Genomic DNA, 13,632 nt, shown 5'->3' with positions numbered 1-13,632 from the left:
TGAGACATCACTTTGCTCAGAAAGCTGTGACACCAACCCAGCCAGGGGGACACATAGCCCTTTGTGGGGACAGGAGGGAAGCAGGGCGGGCATCCTGCCCACCTGCTGGCATCAGACAGGCGTCTGGTCTGTGTTTGCTCCCAGTCTTCCCGCAGCCAGGCTGGAGAAGTGCCCCCTTCACCGGCTGCCAGGGAGGGATTATTTCCTTTCCCTCCTGTGCTCCAGGACCACAGTGGTTTCCACAGATGCCAGTCTCCCACCAGGTACCAGGCTTCTTGAGACCGCTGTGAAAACTACCCGGTGGATGTGCGCTCCAGGAGGCCAGGGGCTGGGGCAGCCGACACCCATCAGTGCCCACACCCACCGCCCCTCCCGCATCCGCCAGCCCCCCCACATCCGCCAGCCCCTCCCACAGCCATCAGCTCCCTCCATACACCAGCCCCTCACACACACACCAGGGCCTCCCCAACTCCACCCCACCCCTCCCCCACCTTCATTCAGCCCCTCCCACACCCACCCTGCACCCTCTCATCCCATATATGTACCCAGCACCCCCACATCCACCCAGCAAGGATGACTGTCTCCCCTGATGCCAGATGTAGGGGGAGGGGGAGTCCTTCCTGCCTCCCTGCTGTCTCAGCTGCTCTCAATTCCTATGGAGCCCTCTCTGTCCCAGCTCCCCACCTCAACTCCCCACTGTCCCTCTGTTCGGAGCTCACCCCTCCTCTGTTTCCCTGGGCTCTGGTCCACACAACCTAAGCCCAGCCCCACCCTAGAGTCTTCCCTGGGTGCCCCCTGCCCTAGGGCAAGAGCCTGAACTTCCTGCTTCCCTGCGACTGCGGTCCGCAGCCTGCAGCCCCCCTGCAGACGGCCAGGCCTTGGCACAGCTGCTCCCTCACCTGGAACACCCTTCCGGCCGTCCTCCCAGAGTGCATGATGTCCACTCATCATCCAGGATCCCCTGGAAAGCCACTGACCCTTGCTCCGTGAGCCAAGTACCTGTCGCCCTGCTGGGCACGCGGTGGGTGCTCAGTAAGCCTGGTGGAGTTCAGATGCCCAGCTGGCTCAGGCCCCCTCCCTAGTGAGGGGAGACAGGGAATTTCAGGACCTTTGCACAGACTCTCCACCAGGGCAGAAGCAGACCAGTGTATTTTCCAGATGAGGTCACCACACTGCAGTAGACACCTGACCTCTGAGGCTAAACAGTAAGTAAGAAGCATCGGGAACAGTGGGCTCCTGCAGGTGCCGTTTGAACAGCCTCTGGCTGGCGCACACACTCGTGTGTGTCTGCACCACGCAGTGGGCACCGAACTGGCTGCGGGTAGTCATGCACGATGGCTGAGTTGTGTCCCCCCAGCCCCCAGGGGTATATGGAGGTGGGGTCTTTAAAGAGGTGACTAAGATAAAACAAGTCCCACCTGATCCGGTCCCACCAGCGTCCCTATAAAAGGGGAGATGAGGACACAGACAGGTGCAGGGGGTGACCATGTGGGGACACAGGGAGAGGACAGCTACCTCCCAAGGAGGGAGGCCCCAGAACTGGCCCTGCGCACACCTGGATCTCACACTGTGCGGTGCCAGGAAACGCGTATGCCTACGCCTCCTAGGTCTGGGCAGTGGGTGTGAGAGGTGGGGGTGGGCTTTCCGGGAAGGCTTTAAGGAAGTGATAGATTCTGGGGGGCCCTGTGCTGGCCCCTCCCTGCCTGCCTGGGAGACCGTGTGGATGCCGGGGAGGGTGATGAGAGGACCAGCAACAGCGAGGGGCCTGGAGTGGCTCTGAGTCCCGGACTGGGAGTGCCGGGGCAGACCCCCAGGTGGAGCCACTACGTGGCGGGTTTTCTGTCCTGGCAGCATTCCACGCTGGCCAGCACAGACCCCGGCCTCTCCTGCCTCTCCGGCCTCCCTTGTAAGGGGTCGCTCCTTCTCCAGGCCCACACTCGAGCGTCCCTCCATTCGTGGCACAGCCCTGCAGACCCAAGGGCACCACAGCAGCCAAATCCAGAGGACTCTCTTACTTCTTGCAGGTTGTCAGCAGTCGCTCCTGGCCAAGCCAACCTGACCAGGTGTCTGGGCTGTGACGTTCATGCTGCCCGGTCCCTGCCCACCCCATTCTTGGCTGGGGGACACATGGCCTCGAACGCTTGCTATTGGAACCTCTGTATTAGCAGAAGGACATTGGGCCCAGCTCCTTGCTGTGTAGTCCAACACAAGGTCCTGCCTCAGTGTCCCCCGTCTGCAAATGGCAGGAGATCCAGGAGGTTTTCCAAGGCCCGTTTCACATAGACACCCAGGGTGGGAGTGAGTGGTCGCAGTGGGTCCAGGGGCGGAAGGTTGATGTGTCCCTACTGTCATAGGCCTTGGAGAGCCTCCTGTGACCAAGATGAGCATCAGGGGTGCATTCATGACCTTGGCTTTCAGGTGTTGAGAATCATTCCAGGTTAACTGTTTAATCTCAAGCTGGCTTCCTTTTTTTAACATTATGTTAATGTAAATTGATTTTTTTTTTTAAAGATTTTATTTACTCATGAGAGACACAGAGAGAGAGAGAGAGGCAGAGACACAGGCAGAGGGAGAAGCAGGCTCCACGCAGGGAGCCTAACACAGGACTCGTTTCCGGGACCAGATCATGCCCTGGGCCAAAGGCAGGCGCTAAACCACCCAGGGATCCCCTCAAGCTGGTTTCAAGCCTTGTCTCATCCCCTGTGCCCCATGAGGGGTGTCCAGCCATGTGTACATGGGCGCTGCTGGCACAGCTGCTCTGAAGCCACCCCAGGTCTCTGGGTGAACCCGGAGCGTGTGTGAGGTCCTCACGCGGAGTGGTGACGGGGTTGCAGTGGCTGCGGGTGCTGAGTGGAACCTGCCCCGGGGGTCTCAGAGCGGCTGCACCAACTGCACCCCCATGACCACACGCACCTGCACCTTGGCCTCCTCCTGACACTTCATCCGCTCTGATGGACAGAGAAATGTCTCCCCAAGGTTTGGGGCTGTGTTCCCTGGTGGCAGCTTTCATGGTTACTCCCGGGAGGTGACCCCGCGGACCCATCACCCCACCCCACGGCGCCTTTTCCTCCCACAGCTGACGACACCTCTGCACCCATCAGTATTCCCCTTACCTAGTGATTTCCAAGCTTGCAGCCCCGGGTGGGGGCCATGGAGGGCCTGGGCAGCACTGAGCCATCAGGAATCCAGTTCCTGGAGAATCACACTGGGTTGAGCACCCCCCACCACTGAGCGCACCCCTGGGGCGCATGAGTACTCCCGTCCCTGCTGTGGGGTCCCGCCTGGGGTAGTGTTGTGTCCTTCTGGGAACTGCCCACCCCCCAGCTTCGGGGCCCCAGTCAGACTGTGCCCCGTGCGTTAGGAGGCCTCAGCCTTCCCTTGTGCCATGGAGCCTCCGGCTCCCATCCCAGTTGAGCCTCAGTTTCCCCTCCTCCCCAAACAAGCGGTTTGAGCACAAAGCTCCGTCATACGCTTTCCAGCTGAGAGCATTTCCCTTGGTGAAAACCATAAAAATAATAGAAACAGATTCTACCCAATTCTAAAATCAGAGGTAGGAATCGGCACAGCCCCACCCACACGGCCCAGACAAGTGCCTGGGCCGGGGGTGTCCTGCTGCGGACCCCCTTCCTCGGCAGGTCCTCCGGACAGAGCTGCGCTCCAGGGCTTAGAGGATTATTCTCTTGTTTCTTCAGTTTCCATTCAGCTTTGGTGTTCCTGGTGACCCTGGGAGGGCTGCGGACTCTCCCGTCGCTTGCTCTTCCCTGCGGCCCCACGCAGAGCCAGCTCCCCGACTCCTGGCCAACAGCACAGCAAGGGTGCATGAGCGACTGTGTGCGTGGCCCTCCCTCCACGAAGTAGGGATTATTTCTTTAGGATATGCTCCCAGAAACAGAATTTCTGGGTTCCGGTCCATGAACATTTTTTTGATGTTGTTTAATGGCTAATAGAAGTTTTCTTTTCAAACTCATTATCCCAGTTCATCAAGCCCACAGCAAGGATCAGGCACACTGCTGCCAACTCCCCCCCACGCCAGGCTCTGTTTTAATTTCATGGCTGGAAAGAGACCCCACCCCCCGCGGGTTCAGATGCTTATGCGTGTGCACGTGTGTTTCCTGGCAGCCGGGACAGCTCTCCTCTCAGAGGAGCCCCGCTCAAAGGCGGGTTTATTCTCCGCTCCTCACATCTGACCCTCAGAGGGAAGGGCCGTCTGCTGCACAAGAGCACTGGGCAGGCGCCAGGCCCTGGGTTTCCGTCTCACCCAGACCAGGTCCCGAAAACTGTAGCTCATCCTGGCCCCACCTCCCCAGGGAAGGGCACATCCTTGTGATCCCCAGCCGGACTCCCAGGGGGACTCTCGGCCCCCCGATGCCTGGTCCTGTCGAGGCTCGGATACTCCCTCCACCTGGAGCCCTCCTCTCTGTGCCCCCGTTGTTCCCCTCCACGCTAGCATCCAGGCCAGTGGCACCTGCTTCAGGACCTGTGCTCCCCACTGCTCTGGGGGCTAGTGGCAGCTCCTCAGACTGGCCTTCAGAGCTTGTCACCTGCCGATCTCCAGGAAACTCCCTGTGTTCCCTCCCGGGTCTAGTACCAGGCACCCCACTGTCCCCCCACGGCCCACTGCCTGCGGCCGGCCTCAGGAGGAGCCCTCTCTCTAGGATTTGCCTCGCCTCTGCTACACCTTAGTCAGAAGCACGTGGGGATCCTAGACCCTGCCCGGGGAGCCCAGGTGGGGAGCAGGGGACTGGCCTGTCCATCACAGGCCTCCCCAGGCTGCCCTGACTCAGAGCCCGGCCTGGAATTCCATCCTCAAGCCTCTAGTCCCTTGGCTTTTTGCTAAGCGAGACATAGGTACCGGGCATGAAAAGAACCCATGTGCTGGGGTCCAGAGCTCCTGGTCCCCTGCTCTGGGGCTCAGGCCAGTGATGCAAGCTTGAGGCACCTCAGTTCTCTCATCTGTGAAGTGGATCAGCATCATCTACGTGGCGGGACTCCTTCAGGATCCGAGGAGATAGCAACCTGCTGGTGTTGGATAACCAGTGGATGCTAACTGTCACGGCTGCTGCTCTTGTTGGAGCTCACAGGAGGACGACAGTGCTGTCCAGGGGCCTGGGAGCACCGAGGACAGCCCCATGCCTGGCACACGCTCAGGTGGGACAGCTGTGGGCTGTGCCCTGCAGGCCCCAGGCTCAGGCCGGCCCTTGAGCAGGGTCCCAGAGTGTGTGGGGACACTGAGCGAGGCAGTCTGAGTACTCCATGTGCAGGGAGTGCTCCTGTCAGGAGGATGGAGGAGGGTAGATGCTGAGCTGGCCTGAATCTGGGGCCCCTAGGGCAGGGTTGCCATCCTGGTTGTGACCCCTGAGTGGGTCAGCTCAGTTCAGCCTGTGCGTGGGATCTCTGTAGCCAGCCCTGCCAGAAGGGGTTGTTTTGGGACCTAGTCCCAAGTTTCTAAGCTGAGCTTGTGGTATTAGAAGTTTCTCCAAAATACCCATTCTCTCTTGGCCTCACAGCTGTTTTTCCTTAAAAAGAAAAACAAATCAAAACCAAAACAACGACGTGGGATTTCAGTGGCACGCTTTTGCCAGGCTGCTGTCGGGTATGTGAACAACACGGACAGCTGTGCTGGCCGATTTCAGCTTAAAGGAGCCCTGGCCCATCTGGCTGGAGTCGTTGTGTGAAGGGTTGGGTGCTATCTGCCCACGATCCCATTAGGCCCCTCAGAGAATCAGAGGGGCAGCTGGAGCCTCCTGCTCAGAGGCTTTGCACCTGCTGTTCCCCCTACCTCCAACACTGTTCCCTCATTGTCCTCCCTGCAGCTCCCCTTGTGGGGCTGTTCCCAAACAACCCTCACTGCCTGCTTCTCACCCATCGATGCGGTTCACCTGCTTCTGTTCCACGGACGTGCTCTCCTGTGACGTGGGCTGGGCCACGGCTCTGTGGTTCCCCTCCGGGTCTCCAAAGCCTTGCATGCACATGACAGGTATCCAGTTATTACCTGCTACATGACAGCCTTAATGTTCTGGGGACCTGCTGGTTCCTGGGGCACAGCAGTGGGTCGCCAGGGCCCTGCCCTCTGCTTCATCCCAATTAGCAGGGAGGTAAGACGTCCTTATGGAGCCCATGCAGATGCGAGTCATTGCAACATATGGTTAATGAATGTGCACCGCCATATCGACCCAACCCAGTCACACCTTTTCGAGAGAGCCCTCTGGAGGCCCTATGTCAGCACCCCTGCTCCACGCTTCCCTCCATCAGAGCACCCCTAGGGCTGGCCCCCTTGCCCCGTGTCTGTCCTCTCTCTGTTGGCTGTTCTGGGATGTGGCTGCGTGCCTATGGTGCTGCACGGCACTGACATCCCGGTGGGGAGAGGAAGGTTCAAACAATAGGCAACAATGAGAAACAATTAATGAGTTCATACAGGAAATGCCAGACTGCAGTAAGCACTGATGGTGAGAACGTTCCAGATGTGGTGGCATCTTTAGGACTTGCTGGTGGGTTGCACCACATGTCGGAGGAAAGAGTACCAGCTGTGGCCCAGTCAAGTGGATGGGTGGGGGACAGTCCCCAGGATGGAGACCCCTGGGGCAGATTTGACTTTGAAGATGGTGGGAGGCACGGCCTAGCTGGGCCTTACCCGGAGTCTCACTCTGTCCTATGTAAACATCATGACCTGGGACAAGTGACAGGTCCCTGAGTCCTGCTTCCTAGCTGTGGAAGGCAGACACAGCCCCACTGGGCAGCCGTGGGAGGGCAGCCTGGGCTGCACGGAGGAAGCCTTCCGCCAATGGGTCCAGTGTGGCAGGCATGTCCATCTCTGCTCCTGGGCACCTGCTTCCCAGAGCCCCTGCGGGTCATTTGGGGTCACAGCTCAGGCACCATCAGCTGCACCTGCTCCCGTGCATCCTCTCCACCTGTGGCTTCACAGGCAGCAGCCCCAGCCCTTTGTCCTCAAATCTGGGGACATGTCCACATAGATGTCTGTAAGGGTGGGCCTGAGAGGGGCTGACCCCTGAGGATGGGGTACCCTGGAGAAGGAGCTGCTCTGTAAGGAGGGGTGCTCCCTACACAGAGGGCAGGCTGGAAGGAGTGTTCTATGCCCGTGGCGGCCTGGGACCCTACCCATGAGCTGAGCCCGAGGATACAGCCCTCAGTGGCCAAAAAGCCTGGCTTCCTTTCTCTGTAACGTTCTTCCCGTGGATCTTTCTAGAAGACAAAATAAGCTGGTTGGAAACATCTAAAGGTTCTGGCATCATTTCAGACTTTGAGGAGCTGGCATCTCGTCCAGCAGGTGGAGCAGGCAGGGGTGGGGTAATCAGCAGGCCCTGCCTTCCTCATCCCCCCACCTACCCACTGGGGACCAGCCATGTGCTGTGTTCCCAACCTGAGGGTTCCCCAGTCTCCTTTCTCCCCGCCAGAACCTCAGCCCGGCTCCTCCTTTCCCCGGTGGTCTCGGCCTGGGGTGTCCTCCAGGAAGCCTCCCCATGGCCCCCTGCCCCACCCCTGCTCCTTCTCCCTCCAGCTGAACCCGGCCTGGCATTCTCTTTTCTCTGATGTCTGTTCAACAGACAAATCTAGAGAGCTCCCACTGTAGCAGGTTCCATTGTAGACCTCCAGCAGAGAGTGACGAACGTCATCCCCAGCTACTCTCTCAGTCCCGGAAGAGGAAACCCGAAGCATGGAGAAGGCAGGTGGCTTGCCCAAGGTCACACAGTCAGCAGGGATGGAGTTAGGATTCAGCCGGGTGCCAGGCTCTGGCATCTGCACTGCCTTTTGCCCTCACCTGCCCACCACCTGTCTTCCCCTCTGTCTGACTCCCCAGAGGCTCCAGTTCAGTCTGCCCACAACAGAGTGGGGGCTCCTCACACTGTGCAAAATTAGATATGATTCTTCCCACTTCCCAGGTGAGGAAACTGAAGCCCAGACGATTAGCGTGTCCCTTGTGTGTCCTTAGAGGCTGCATCCAGACTGGAGCTGTCAGCCTTCCTGAGCCCCAGCTGGCCCAGCCCCGGGTTTGAGGCCAGAGCGTTTATTCCCGCCTGGGCTCACCTGCCCTGGGCCAGTCTCAACCTCGCTGAACCCCACCTTTCTCACTGGCAGTTGACATCCTAACCTTGTGTGATTGGGGTGGAAATTCAGTCCTTTAGTGCCCCATAGAGTAGCAGCTGGATGTAGACCCCGGTGATCCCAGTGAGACTCACCATTCCAGCAGGTCTATGGTGACACCGCAGCTGCCCACCTGCGGCCCACGCTCTGAGCAGCAAGGACCAGCACAGGACAGAGTCCACGGGGCCACCTGAGCCAGCCGCCCACCCATGTCACTGCCTGGGCACATGGGCACCACAGCTCAGGGAAGATTTAGAGATGAGCAAACTGAGCCCTTTGTGTAGGGCTCACAGGGAGGAAGCAAAGTGTGCATGGCTGCTGTCAGAACTGCAGAATTTTCCAGTGATTTGTAGAGAACTGGCCCAAAGTGCAAAGGGCAGATGAGGCCTGTGAGCATGGATCTGTATCTCCTCTCCCTTGAGCGAGGAGTTGCTTGTTCCCACACTGGGGGCAGAGGGACCGGACATTGTATTTTTCCTAGAATGTAAATGAGCCTTGGCCTCACTCCTCATCCCTCAAATGGGAAACAAATTCATCTTGGCTCTACATCTGGTGGCAGAAGCAGGAGGACAAACTCTAGCATGGCAAGAAGGCTGACCACGTGGACTCACAGCATCGAGCACTAGCTAGTCCCCAGGCCTGGGTCCATGGCCTCTGCCCTCAAGGGATTCAGTTAAGATCTAAGAGGAGGCAAGAGTTAAGGTGCTAGAAGATGCTCCACATCCACATGGCCTCTGCTGCTGTGACTTTCCCATGCACCTCAGGACATGAGGCCAAGCGCCTTCCTCCTGTGCAACGTGCAACAATGGAAAGGTCGACACAGGCCCACACATTGGGGACCCCCAGACTCACCTGCTGGACTCTGGTCTGTGCCCTCTGCCAGGACCCTGTGATCCTGAGATCTCTTGCCTCCCCCTCCTCCCTTCCTCTCTGGCTGGGACGGGTCTCCATGCCCCTCCTGGAGCACACTCCCCTTGGGCCGCTGTCCGAGCTATCCTTTTTCCATGGCTCACAGGAAAACTTTCTTTCAGCCTCATTTTATTTATTTTTTATTTTTTTCAGCCTCATTTTAAATCAAAGTTGTATGCGCTTGTGATCTAAGGAATTAAATCATTCCCAAGCTTGTTATAAAAACCAGCAGTCCCCTGCCCTCCACCCACCCACTCCATTTGTTCTTCCCCAGAGGCAACTGCTTCCTTTCTTTTTTTTTAAAACTAATTCTTTTGGTATTTATGCTGTATTCCTAAATAGTCTTCTTGTGTTGCTGATTCTAGCTTTTTCAGCTGAGTTAATACCACTGACTTCTTTATGGAAGAGGTGCTAGCTTTCTCTCATCCTTGCCCCCACCCCACATGTCTCCTTCCCATCATTCTCCCCACCCCATCACAGAAAATGTAGTTTGAGTTAGAGTCACACGATCATGTAAATATAACTCACAGCAAAGCCAGATCATATACTATGATCAACTTTACCTGCCTTACCTTTTTTCCCCTATAGTTATCATTCGCTATGTTATTTTTTAAAAAATTAATGTGCTTATTTCTTTTTTTTTTTAATGTGCTTATTTCTAATTCAACACTAGACTCTGCCTCTTGTCTAAATCTCTAGGCCTTCGAACACACCAGTTTTGCTTATCTTGCTTGGTCTGAATTGACTGCCCTGTTTGGTGGAGCTCACACTCTGTTGGCTTTCTAATAAGGGTGCAGGGGAAGCGAACATATTGTGATCTCAACTGTCTGAAAATGCCCCATCCTATCCTCACCCTTGATTAATAGTTTGGCTGACTATCTCATTCCCACAGAATGGGGGGCTTAGAGACAATAGAAAGTGATTTCTCATGGTTCTGAAGGCTGGAAATCCAGATCAAGGTGCTGGCAGATTCGATGTCTAGTGAGGACCTGCTTCCTGGTTCATAGATGGTGTCTTCTCCCTGTTTCTCATAAGATAGAGGGAGTGAGGGAGCTCTCTGGGGTCTCTTTCATACGGGCACTAATCCCATTCATGGGGCTCCACCCTCATGACCTAAGCACCTCCCAGAGACCCCACCTCCTAATGCTGTCACATTGGGGGTTAGGGTTTCAACATGCAAGTCTGAGTGTGGAGGCACAAACATGCACTCTAGCAGTGGGTAGAATTCTCATTTGGAAATCGTTTTCCTACAGAAAAAGGTGGGCAGAAGCCAACTGTGCAAGAATTGCTCTATCTTCTTGTTGTCGGTATAACCATTGTCAAGTCCAAAGCTATCCTAATTTCTAATTCTTTATTTTTATTGAAGAATAAAAATAAAGTTAATTGTTGAACAGTTTCATTTGGCCCTCATTCTTGTGTCTTTCAAATCGGAAAAAAAAAAAAAAAAGCCCATCTTCGTTTTTCTTATGGTCACGGAAGCTGGGCTGCAAATCCCAAAATAATCTAAGGAGTAAATCATGGCTTTGTTTTCTCTTCAAACTCATCAAGTGTGGAGTCATGAGAACATGATGAAAAATACCATCAGCTCGTTGTTGTCACGAATCTTGCCTATTGTGTCTGTGTGCTGTGGGAACTGGCTGTGGAACAGCGGGGAGTGTGTCTGACACCAGTGGGGCCTGGGATGGGGAGCTTCCAGCACCATCATCCCCACACAGGGCACCTGCAGCTTCCCATTGGGGCTGGGGCTCTTCCTAGCACACACCTGCCCTGGCTGTAGGCATCAGCCCCTCCCTGGTCTCCGTGGCCTTCCCTGCTGGTGAGAGCTGACTGTACGCTTCTTCCCAACTTGGGGTGGAGTGGGGACACTCAGGCCCCAGAGGCCCCTCATGCTGTGGGTGATCCTTTGGGGGGAGCAGGCCACCCCCTCCTCCCACCTACCTTGGGTTGAAGTGGGATTATCTCGGCTATAAGCACAGGTTAGAAGGATAACATCACAGGGCTGCCTTCACAGTTGGGTAAACCGAGGTTGGGGGCTGGTCCTCTGGGGCTCAGTTTCCTCATCTGTAAAATGGGGAGGAGAGGGCTGCTTTGAAAATTAAAACAATGACAACATGTGGTTTGACAAAAACCGAGCATGCAGTAGGTGCTCATATTTGCTGTAGAACTGTCTGCCAGGAAGCTGGGGGTCCTTGTTTGGCCCAAATGCTCGTGACAGACAGACCCCCAGAGGCTCTGCCTGGAGAGGCCCCAGGCTTTTCTGATGCAAACTGCAGCCCCCTTGGCCGCGGCCCCGGAACTGCAGCATTCTGGGATTTGAGGGACTCCCGCCAGGAAGGGCTGGGCTGCCAGCCCCCTCTGGTTCTTGTTAGGACTTCTCGCCTCCCCCTCCCCTGCTGGGCAGCAACCCTCCTCACAGTCCCCTTGGGACCCTCACGGCCCAAGTCCCATAAGCTTGCCAGGGCCAAGCCCGGAGACGTGAACCTTCCAGAAAGGAGGAAGAACAAAGCCAGACTGCAGGCTGCAGGCCCGTGAGCCAGGCCCAGGTGGGCGGTGGATGCTGGACCAGGGGGCTGCAGGCCTTCAACCTGAGTGAGGATGGGGTCAGGGTTCTTCCTGGCAGGCAGCTGAGCATGGCTGGGCCAGGCTGACCCCGAGACAGAGGTAGAGACTGGGATGCTAAATCAGGAACCTGTCCTAACCTGAGGCTCTAGGGGACACCAAAGGGTATTGAGGGAGCCTGTGGTACTAGGACTTCTGGGGGAATAGGGTGGGGCAGGTGGGGCTGATGGGTGGGGGTATCCAGGAGGTCACTAGGCACCTGGCCAGGTGCTGGGGAGAGGGCTCTCTGAGGTGCTCCAGTCATTCTTTCCTGGGTCACAGGTCTTGGATCATCACCCCTGTGGTCCCTGTCCTGGGCTGTCAACGGGTCCCTGTCCTGGGCTGTCAACTGGTCCCTGTCCTAGACCAGAGCTTGGTCACACCTTTGTGGGAAATTCGAGTAGGTTTCCAGCAACTTCTGCCCTCTCCCTGAACACGCTTTTCCAAGTGACCGGTTGGCCCAGCATTTGGGGCGCAATGTAGGCGGGGGCCGTGCCCGGGGCTCTAGCTGGCTGCTGGGGGCTGGCACCTCCAGTAGGCAAGGGCACACACAGGCCTTGAGGGCCCTACGAATGTTTGGCTTTAAGTTCTTTAAAAACCAGATGGAAAAGGGAAGAGAATAAAGAATCTATGATGAGTCCAGCCTGGAGCACGTTCACGTTTGTACCAACACAGCTGTAAAATATAATTTAAAAGTTTTGTTTTAAGCCTTGTACGGTGGCCGTATTGTTGCCAGTGAGGTTTATCCAAGGTGCGATTATTACTAATTGAAAACTTTTCCCCCGAAATCTGTTTTAAACAGAGGAGTGGTCCATGAAACACCACACCGTGAGCCCACGGAAGTCACCTCCGGCCTTGGGTCACACAGGCAAAATAGGCATCGGGCCAAGTGGGACTCGGCTATTTTCCTGGTAATGATGCTGTGGCTCTCCGTGTGTCCTCAGGATGCGGGCCTTCAGGTTAGGACTTTCAGATGCCATAGACCCTTACTGGGTTCATTTGGACCCTCTTGTGACAAGATATCAAGACCCGACTCATACCAGCTTCATCCAGACAGCGGGTGACGGACTCAGTGGTTGGTAAGGCTAAGTGTGGTCCTGTATCATTCCAGACGGTGATGTCAGGGCCCAGGACCCCCTGCCCCCCTGGGCTCTGAGACAGGCTCTCTCCTCTCTCTGCAGCCCCCTGGTGCCCGCTCAGCTGCCTCAGTGGTAAAGAACGTCCCTCCATGGCCCCCAGGAGCTCCTGGTGGGTTAGCAGCAAGCCAGAGCCTCTGTCCCCAATGACCTCATGGTCACAGCCCTGTACCTTGTGCATAAGTGGCACTGCAGCAGTGCTCCTGGGGTGCCACACGTTGGTCTCACTGAGAGCCAGTCAGCCTGCTTCTCTCCTCTCTGTGTCGTGTCAACCCCAGGGGAGCCTTGGGGGCCTTCCCAGCACAGCCTCCTGAGCTCTGACAAGTTTCCAGGTGGGAGGTGGCTTTGAATGTCTTAGGCCACCAAGACAGGTTCTGGTGTCCTAGTCAAATGGACATGGTGTTCCTCTGGGTGTCAGAAGCTCGGATGTGCCCGTGTGGGACGTGGTGCAAGGTGGCAGCAGGAGAAGCCTCCTTGCTGAGCCGACAGGGAACCACTTGTGTTCAGCTGCCCACATCTTCTGCGGGCTTGGGCTGATGAGTGTGCAAGTGTGAGTTTGGTCTGATGTGTGTGTGTGTATGCGGTCACATGCACAGATGAACTCCTGTCTGCCCTTTCCCCCCAACCCTCCTCCTGGGGCTGCAGGTGAGCCCAGGCTGTGGGAATCACATTGCCAGCCACTCCTTTCTCCCTCTGGACGTGAGTTAGTGGCACCTTTAAAACAGGAGGGGCTGATGCCTCTGTGACCTGGTCTCCTTTCTCCCCACTGGGAAACTGAGGCCCTGGGCCCACCCTCTTGTCTTCGGGGTCTCCCCGTCTGTGGGTGGAGGCAGCTCTGGCTGGCCTTTGCCTCTGTCCATCCCTATGCAAGTCACCTCCCTCTGCACCC

At 56.6% G+C, this 13,632-nt stretch overlaps 1 pseudogene; it reads left to right on the top strand.

The window, feature by feature from the left end:
* Nucleotides 1-12,313: 12,313 nt before the first annotated feature.
* Nucleotides 12,314-12,398, top strand: LOC112654240 (U4 spliceosomal RNA; annotated as a pseudogene).
* Nucleotides 12,399-13,632: the final 1,234 nt, after the last annotated feature.

This window comes from Canis lupus, chromosome 3 (genome assembly GCF_003254725.2).
Source record: "Canis lupus dingo isolate Sandy chromosome 3, ASM325472v2, whole genome shotgun sequence".
Taxonomy (NCBI): domain Eukaryota; kingdom Metazoa; phylum Chordata; class Mammalia; order Carnivora; family Canidae; genus Canis; species Canis lupus.
The sequence above is the reverse complement of the archived record's forward strand: the minus strand, read 5'-3'. Positions and strand labels throughout refer to the sequence as shown.